This window comes from Pteronotus mesoamericanus, unplaced genomic scaffold (genome assembly GCF_021234165.1).
Source record: "Pteronotus mesoamericanus isolate MK-2021 breed Mesoamerican mustached bat unplaced genomic scaffold, CSHL_Meso_final scaffold_582, whole genome shotgun sequence".
NCBI classification, from domain to species: domain Eukaryota; kingdom Metazoa; phylum Chordata; class Mammalia; order Chiroptera; family Mormoopidae; genus Pteronotus; species Pteronotus mesoamericanus.
This window is the reverse complement of record NW_026555323.1, coordinates 7,089,833-7,099,943: the sequence shown is the minus strand read 5'-3', so window position 1 is coordinate 7,099,943 and position 10,111 is coordinate 7,089,833.

Below are 10,111 nucleotides of genomic sequence, written 5' to 3'. Positions count from 1 at the left end.
CTCTTTTTTGATGGGAAAGAAACTACTATTACAAGCTCTGTGAACTTGGGCGGGTTATCTAACTTCCCTGTGACTCAACGTTCCTCACGTCTAAATTAGGGATAATTACAGAGCCAGAAGTGAGGGAAAGGAGTACTGCAGGGGAAGGAGGGAAAGGGTCACATTCGGTATTACAGTCTTTGAGATCTTTTGTGGCTCATCATAATATCTACTCAATCTATGAGGTTTTGTCATGTGATCCTGTGCCCAGAACTCTGTCATGATATTTTAAATATTTAAAAAGTGCCTCAATGGGTATTACCATAAAAATAATCCAACAACATACTTAAATAGCAACCACTGTGAGCCTGCTCACCTCATTGTTTTTTTGTTATTTTTTTTAAGATGAAAAATTGAGGGAAATGGCAGATAATTGGTTACAGGAAGCCCCATCAAAAACCCAGACTTTCCACCAGGACAGGAAAGCCTTCTGAAGGGGAGTCACCTGCTGGGTAGAATAATCCAGAACTGCGTCAGTGGTTTCAGTTCACAATAATATTTGACCTGATACTCATTTTCAACCCACAGTGTAAAAATAAAGTGCAATCTCATTACAGCTGTCAAAATTTTGATTCTACTCTCCACTAACTGCGTCGGTACCATTCTGGAGATGTAAGACACCATGTCAGTGAGCCACATGCTGTTACTGTGCTGTTACCACTTGCTCTTGGGACGCTGGCGAGTGAGGCTGAGTGGCTGGCAGCTTCCCCTGAGGTACTTAGGGTAGAGACCTACTAATGCACCTACGGAGAGCATAATGCACACATTCCACCACAGTGCAGAAATGTGTTTCTTTCCAAATCATTGCAGGCTGGCACTTCGGAGGCTTGCTCTCGGGAGGGCATCCCTTGTTTGACTCTGTTTTTGGAATGTAGCTGCTGAGCCTTCATTCAGGCCGGTGCTGTGCTTTCTAACAACTCAGTGTACTTAAGTTCTTCACGTGTGATGAGGAGATATTCCGCCAGGAGATTTCACTGCACTCAGTGGAAAGCTGTCAAACGCTTACTGCTGAACTAAGCACGGGAGGGAGAGTACGACACAGTTTTGGATTACTGGGTTCATTACTCAAGGCTTGAAACAAAAAGCGACGGTGCCGTTTTTTCTTGAGCTCTGTATTAGCGTGGACTTTAGCTATCTGTGCCTGCCCAATCAAAACGTGTATTACAGTGACAATAACCATAAATGAGCACGTAGGGGACCAGAACCCAAGGTGCCACTCTGCCACTCTCTATTTCATAGTGGGTCAGTCTTTTCCACTGTGTGTTTGCCATTCTTGACCTGTGAAATGGAAGTGTTGGGATAGATCGTTTTGAAGGTCTGTACATTGTCGAACTGCATTTATGAATTCTACAACTAATTAGGCACTATTGACCTAATTCTTAAAATTTCTTGCTATAACAACATTGGTGGAAAGAAAGGAGAGGAAGGCAGGCAGGCAGGCACAGCTAAAATGAAGCATAATCTTCAATCAGTTGGCCTAGAATCTTTAAAAAGTCAATGTTGTTTTAAATAAAAGGTAGCATAGAATTCTTCTGGTTTCAAAGAGATGAAAAAGAAAAAGATGAGATGCAAGAACCTAACAATCAACAGAAGGAAAATATCAATACACACTCAATAGTAATTAAAACTCAAGGACAACTGCATAAGACACTAATGATGCACTGATAACAAAGCTTACTTTCTGGAAAGGGCAGGGGACGGGGGGTTCAACCATTTGCTTACAGACTAAACTGGTAGGAGCCTTGCAGCATTGCTAAGCTTTTGGGAGCAGCCAGACTTCCTGGCTCCGTACTGGATGAAGGTCCAAAGTAAACTCTGAGTGTGCTACTTTTAGGTCTGTCGATATCATGTTAGTATTTTTTCATAACTCATTTAATAGCTACCAACATCCAATGGAAATTCACGTCATTTGTACATAACCAGGGCAGAATGGATTCCCAATTTTGAGGTAAGAGCTAGGACCTCCCAGCGGACAGTTAGAGTCCACAGCTGGATCAAAGACATCACTTTGAGAAGTACTTCTTTAGAGCCCAAGCGTTATAATAAAATATGGTATTCTGTACATCAATTTAATCTATACAAAGCTCAGCTTGAAGTAGTAAAATATAGTTACATGGATTTGAGTGATGCATGTATACCATTTAATGGTTCTCACTTTTTTTTTTCTGAAAGAGTCTCTCGGTTGACGATTCTTCACTTTTGCTAATTTCCTCTTTCCGAGGAATCCTAACTCTAAAAAATGAACATCGTCAGTTCAAAGTTAACATAGAAATGATCAAAACTGGGGACTTCATTTGCCTAGAAACAGAGGCCCATATTTATTTGAACTTTATTCCAGGTAGGAGACAGCTGGACGTAACTAGTATCACCTTCTTTGACCTATTTTAAAACATACTTTAGGGTTGTAGTGACCTTAAGGAGCTCCGTTAAGGTGTTGCCTCTGTGGCTACACAAGGTTTCCACGATTGGAAATCCTGTTTTGAAAAACATTAAAGAACAGCCTCCCACCAACGACCACCATACCCTTTGCCTTTTAAAGTACAGCATCGCTGTGCTTGAGTGAATGTGAGAGACTGGACACCTGTGAAAGTCATGGGAGTGCTCTGGCCCCCAGTTCGCTGGCCAGCCTCATTTCGGACCATTCGTCTCCCTTAATGTTGTTCCAGTAAGGCGAGGCGGCCCCGACCTGCGAGAAGTGAGTTCTGATACTCTGCAAGGGAGGGGCTGCGCATAGCGCCGGCCACAGGCATCGGCACGCGTGCAGAAGCAACCGAGGAAAACAGTCTAAGGTTCCCCACTAGGCCTGGAAGAGTCCGATGTTTTCCGCCCTGTGATGGTGGGAGAGGGAGAGACTTTGTTCATAGTGTGCAGTGTGGGGGATGCAGACATCCACACCTGCCCACCGCTGGGTCTGGCCGGCAGGGACTCTGTGGATATTCTTTCCTCAGAACTGTTTGTTTTAGCAACCATTCATTTCCCTATGTAGCAATCACTGTACTAAATCAAGAAATGCGTCATAGACTCCGTACTTGGGTTCACAGACCCATAGGAAAGGAAATTTAAGCAACGCTCAAACATTGTAATTGAGTGCAGCGTCGTGTCAGAGTTTGCGTAGACTAAGGGACTGAGGAGGAGAGGGGGGAAAGACACATACAGCCTCCCAGGGCAGGGAGAGGAGTCAGGTAAACCCTCCTGTGAAGATGGGAGGCCTGCGTGGAGTCGTGAAGGCCCCGCATCCACCCAGGCAGAGGGAGAGGCTGAGTGGCTGGGGTGCTGTCGAGAGCCCCTGAGGGATCCAGGATGGCAGGGGGGCAGCAGGCGCGGGGAGCTGATGCTCAGGCCCATGAAGAGCGCTGTGAGCCACACTCAGCAGTGAGGGCCAGGCTGAGAGGGGCAGGTGGCACTGTTGGCGCATCCCGCGGCAGCAGTGTGGTGGCAAACGGGAAGCAGACAGAAGCTGGAGGACAGGGAGGCCGGTCCGGTGGCTGTGGTGGTAGTTCTAGGAGAGAGCTCATGAAGGGCTGACCTAAGAGGTGGGCTGTGATGAAGACATGGGGGAATGAGCACAAGTAGGAACACCCTCAGAAGTCTTTGGGCCTGGCCTGGCGGGAGGCGCAGGGCTTGGGCTGCGCACGCCAGCTGTGCTGGTCTCTACCTGCTGCTCCTAGTGCCAAACTAACAGGCTCAGTGCTGCTGAATAATTGCCAATAAAAGTTGTGGCTCTATGGCATGAGTAGACGCAGTTCCCACTGGCGGTCAAGAGATAGGCTGACAGCACTTATCTAAGGAAGTATGACAGATATCAGAAGGTCGTGTTCTACCATCAGTACGGCGTGGACAAAGTACATATGGCAGAGAGGGGAGGATGAGTTTGGGGGTACAAAGAGGCCCGCTTATAGAAATCCTATTTACAGAAAATGTACATATGTTCATAGGTATCTGAATAAGGATGTCCATGTCATCACTGATAAAGTAGTGAAAAACTGAAAGCATGCTAAATATCCACTGAGAAGGGAGTGTTTAAATAAAGCATGATGTATCTGTATGGTGGAACCCCACGCAGATGTTCATGCCTGTGATAAACCTACAGGACCCAAAGTGAAAAATATCTGAAGTATAGTTTTCAGAGAAAAGGGCATGTCCTTGATTTGAATGTATTCCATTGGGTGTTTTTGGAAACCTACAGGAAACCTTCATTGGTGAGTCCCACTGGGGAGGGATGGGATTTGCCGGCTGAGGGTAAAAAGGCATTATTACTCTAAACCAACATGTCTAATAGAACCGGCCACAATGATGAGCTCATGAAACGTGGCCAGTGCAACCGAGGAACTGAATTTTAAATTTAACTAATTTAAAGATAAACATGTGTTTCTTTTGTAATCATAAACAACCAAAGCAACAATGAAAAGTAGGTGGGTGGGGCAGAAAGACCCGCTGTGTAAATCTCTGAGTTCAAATTCCTTTTGCCTTACAGAAAACAGGTCACGTTGCTTGGAAACTGCCTAAGTAGATGGAGGTGTTGAGAATATAGACATGAGTTAGAGGGCACTTACAGAAATGTCCATGGGGAGAAAGAAAAGAAAAAGCCAAAAACTCAGGAGTCTGCTGTTTTCCTAACTGCTACCAGGCACTGCATTTCTTCTCTTATGTCTCAGCCCCCTGTCTTGCACTTTGACCTGACTTGCGGATGAGTCCAACTCAGGGACGGAGCCAGGCTTAGAGGGATCCAGTGCCAGAATATGAGGGCGTAGTTTCTCTGGTGACAGGCAGGGCCACCTTGCCCCCCAGATCCTGGAACTCTGAACCTCTCTGTTGCAAATCCCGGAGAGAAGTTGCCTCTCCGAGGGTAGACAAGGAGCCTCTGAAACTCCGTCACCCCCATGCACCCCCATGCGTGTGCTTTAATAACCTGAATGCTGTCTGCAGCTTTCCGTCCCTTTGCTGGTGGCAAGGTATGGAGCTTCTAAGAGGTCGCAGTTCACCTGCTTTCCCTAGGGATCACTGGGCTGATCAGAAAGGAGAGGCGTGATTCCCCTAGAACAGCGATTTTCAACCTTTCATTTAACGCACGGCATGCATAAACTAATTAAAAAGTTCTGTGGCACACCCAAAATATATTGTTTGCCCATCTGACAAAAAATAGGTATAATATTGATTTACTCACACTGGATGGCTATTGTTGTGTTGATTGTGGTCATTTAAAAAAAAAAAAAATTGACAATCTTAGGGAAAAGAGGGCAGTGCCCCTGAACGAACAGCCCGGTGTTGCATGTTTTAAACATCCTCGGGGCCCGCTGGCCTGCTCCCGCATACCCGGGGAAGTCGTTGCCCTGGAAGGGGCTTGCTGTAGACAGTGTTGCAGCCCAGCCTGTGCTGAGTGGGTGCCCATGAAGCCCAGGGTCAGAAAAGGAGACCTTAGGAGGTTTAGAGATGCTTCTTCAAGCCATTGGAGTTTCCACCACTTGCTAGAGAAATTGCAAAAACGAGGGTGCCTGTTATAGCTTATTACGGGAAGGAGTGTATGAACATTGAAATGCAACACGATTTCAAAGTTTAATACTTGAAATGAGAAAACCAGGTGGTGTTTTCATCTACCAATGGCGGAGAGCATTGAGTCAGGCTCAGTGTTGCTAGAAGTAGGCTGTGCCCATGTTCCTCGTGAGCACAAAAGACACAACCCTTTCCACACATCCTGGCCCCTGCATGCAGAGGTGCTCTTGTTTCAGGGCGCAGTCAGCCAGCAGAAGGCAAGCAGCCTTTGAAAGAACTGGTTAGATCCTACATGTTAAGAAACACTCTCATCTCTGTCAGCCTACCTGTAATAATACAGGGTAGACTCGTTTGACATATCGTGCTGCGATAGTTGCAATTGCTAATAAGCCTCTCAAGCTGTTCTACACATGCAGACAAATTAAATCTGCCTATTGTAAAGAAATCACGCCAACATATGAGGTATTAAAATATACAATGTTTCTTTTTAAGTACTTTCTTCAGGCAGGCCTTTAGGAATATTTGAGAAATGACGTGAAATTTGTTGCTTTGTTTAGCCTTAGCAAAGCCATTTGTATTAGCAAATGCCATTCTGAGTGGCCTCTGGAGTGGAAGTGGCATCTTCACAGTGTGTTGTAACACCAGCCTGCATCTGTGGATAGAGATAGGGCGTAGTGCGGGGAGCTTCCGATCTAACAGAGTAATTCCTGGGGAGGAGAAACCTTTTGCCAGCATTAGGCCTCGGAGAAGATGCGCCTTAAAAAGCACATTCAAGGAAAGTCACCATTTGTATAACTGATCAGTTTAGCACATTTGAAATGTGTCACATGAAAAAGGAAAATCCTTATAAACTTGGAATTATCCATGTTTAAAAAAAAAAAAATCCCTTGTTTAATCCGTCATTGAAATGATGCATCAATTTGAATCTCTTTTAACTTGCATGACATCACGCCCGGTGGGAGAGAGCTGAAATTAATCAAGGTAATTCTGTTGTATGACCTACGCTGGCATTTTCACTGATGGAGCCAGGAAATGGCCTAGCTAATAGTCCATTTTGGAGTATTCTAAGATCTTAGCAATTCCATATTTAAGGAGGTTAATAGGATACTAATTGGGGCCTAGGTGAAAAGTTCACAAGGAAAATGAACTCACCTGGAGATGAGGACTTCGCACAGTCCAGTGACCTCCCCTTTCCAACTACTCCCCTGAAAGCCTTCACCTTGGAGCGTGGAGGCGAAGACACCGCGCTCCTCGGGAGACTTGCATAGGCAGCCCGCTGTCTCCGGGCCGCCGGGTAACAATAGGTGGCCCAATGCCAGGGTCACAGGCCACTGGCAAGATCAGCACTCTGCCTTTTATGAAACGGAAGTAAGAAAAAACACCACCGAAGGGGGAAATTCATATCGAAAATAAAGCCTCTTCCAGAGCTATTATGAACTTTAAGGAAAAGTACATGTTTGGTTAAAACTTAAGAAGTTCCTTTTATTTTATTTTTTTAAAAATGAGCTTCTATTCGTCACCTCTTCAGAAGTGGAATTAAACCATTTGTTTGAAAACAAACATGAAATCCTAGGTGTGGGTCATTATTATTGACTAGCTGCTGTCTCTATTCATCAAGACCAATATTGAAAAGATGATACTATTCTTTCTCAGTTTTCTCCCTTGTAAATATTTGCAATAACTCCTGGGTGACTTGGGAAATTTATCAATATAAAAAGCAGGGCTCTGAAATATTTCGGGCTCTCCTGACTGCCTTGTGGCCTTCCTAGCAATCTTAGGCTCTCCTAACACCATCTTGGCATTATCATTTCTCACCTGGCTCTCATTATAGAGCGTCCATAGATAACACGCTGTGCTTCCCTCAGTGTTTCCTTAGCTTCTTATGTACAGAAAGAGTTAATCATTTTTCTGCCCATAAAGGCTTATGGCATGTCTTTCCGTCTCCCTCTCAAAGTGCCATCTATCTTCCAACTTTCCAGAAGTGGCCGAGATTTTTTAAAAACAGCTGTAATTCGCGGTCATTGATGGTGGAGTCGATTGTTTGCCAAACTATTACCATAACTGTCAGCCGAAATCAGAAAAATAATCTCATTGTGCTGGACAGACGCGTTTCCTGCATTATTGATATAGTCACTCCGGAGTAATAGAGAAATATAAAGCATTGTTCTATTTACACAAGGAGATTGGCCAAGTCCTTGAAAGTGAGCATGAGGGACAGGCACTTACAGGAAGTGAGATATAGTCAACTCGGTAAAAGTTATGTGTCAGGGCCACGTGACCTCTGGAGTCAGCAGTAGAATCTCAGAGCTCCCCCTCCCCACCCCCGACCTGGCTTTCAAGCCACTTTTGTGATTTGTTCTCCGACTGAAAGCGCTCTCAGACCTGATGGAATTTGCTATGCATTCTCTCTCTCTCACCCCCTTCCCCCAAACATGTAAACTGTTCTGTGTTCATCACACACCTCTGGGAAGTTAGGGAATGGCTCCAGACCATTACATTACAGAATAATTGAGTTTGTTTCCTTCGAGCAGATGATTTCCACATTCCATGGGAACAAGGAGTTAAATATACCTTCTGCCTCCTGGCTTTGCAAGAAGGGTCAGCAACTGCTCCACCATAATTTGAGCTATGAATAATGCTGAGCGATTGTATTTGTTGAGCACACAAACCGTGAAGTACCAGGCACTTCACATTTATTAACTCTAATCCACAGAACATGCTGGCCAAGGTAGGGATATCTTTTAAAATCTCCATTGTACTGCTGAAGAAATCGATGTGCAAAGAGGTTTTGTAGATGGCCTGAGGAGGTCACGCAGCTCTTAAATAATTGATTTGGAATTTGAACCTAAGCCTAACTCCAGAGCGTGGTTTCCCTGGATCACATTCCCTTCCATTTTATTGAGATAAAGGCAGAAACACATTATGCATTGGAATATTTGCTTCTGTCCAATGTGCCTTCCCCAAATATTTATAACAGCACCAGAACAGCTATTTTCCTTCCAGAAACAAAAGACTATCATTACTACCCTATACATGCATTGGAGGGCGTTTAAAGAGATGGATAGAGACCTCAGCGCAAATCCTAAATGAACGCATCACATGCACCCAGATTCTGCCCTTAGTAAGAGAGCTCCAAATATTTTGGGACAAAAGTTTGTGAATTCTGACAGCTCCATCCTGAGCACAAGGCGGGCAGCCGGGAAGTCTGAATGCTACCCTGAGTGAGTCAGAGCCTCCCTGGCTTAGCTTTCTCTCTCTCCGTGAAAATGCATAATCCTGACATGCTTCTTACCAAGAGCATGGGAGTTCATCTTTTAACCAACCCAGAAATACGTTGTAAGCAGAAATTCCTGTGAACATGTAGTACAGTGTCCTTAGTGGAAACTTAAAGTGATATTGAAATTAAAAGCCATGTGACAGATTAATTCACTCTCCTCCAAAGTTCTGTTATCGCCGCTGTTTTTCTTTTGTTAATTATTATTTCCAGGGAAATGGGTCAGCGTTTTGAGGTTCTGAGACAACAGTGAGCGTGAGTAATGAAGTGGGTTGGAAAGTCCCATTCATTATATGGCTATTCTCACATTATTTATTTCAGTTCCTCCTGGGGTGTGATGGCTTTGATCCAGCCATAGTCTGGCTTTACTTGCGTTCTTGTCCTTGTCTTGTCATGAGGAGACTCCAGGGTAAAGGATAGAGAGGCTGGCTCTCCTGCATGCGGCCTCAAGTCTGTGGCCAGAGCCCTGGCCGGGTAGATCAGTTAGTTGGAGCGTCATCTCTGTACACAAAGGTTACAGGTTCAATCCCTCGGTTGGGGCACATGTGGGAATCAACCAATGAATGCATGAATAGGGGCAACAGCAAATCAACATTCTCTCTCTCTCTCTCTCTCTCTCTCTCTCTGTCTCTCAAATCAAAACAATTTTTAAGAAGTGTGGCATCAGAAGCAACTGAGTGAATTAGCCATTGGCGAGGACCACAGGCGCCATTTGGAACCAATGGCCTGCACAGTCCAGGCCGCAGGTCTTTGTGGAGCTGCCACAGGCACATCCCGCTGCTTGCCTGGCGGCCTGCCTGGCTTATCTGCTGCCTTTCAGATTGAGACTTGCTCATCCTGTGGGAAGAAAAGGAAAGCAAATGCCACAAGTTGGGGAGGCAACGGATGGCGACAGAGGAGCTAAGAGTGCAAGTAGGGATGGAGATAACATAGAGCAAAATAGAATTTTGTATTTAAAACAAACCAAACAAAGATATCCCTCCCTTCCACATACCACAGATACTTATATATTTGTCATCTTCACAACAGGTATCTTGCCTCCTGTCTCAAAGCATTTTCTTGAAACAACATATACAACAAGAAATATGCTTTATTTAATGTAGTCCATTTCTGAAAGGTAACATTTCCCCTAAAATACAAAGGTAAAATAAAAATTATACAATTAGGCAATGAGAAAATAGTCTACTGGGTACCCTGTCCCACTTCTTTGATCAATTCTGTAGTGAGAATTTAACATTTATGACAAAATCTCCAAGTGTTTTTTCTATTTCCTTTTAAATGTGTTTAGTTTTTTCATATGTTTTGAAA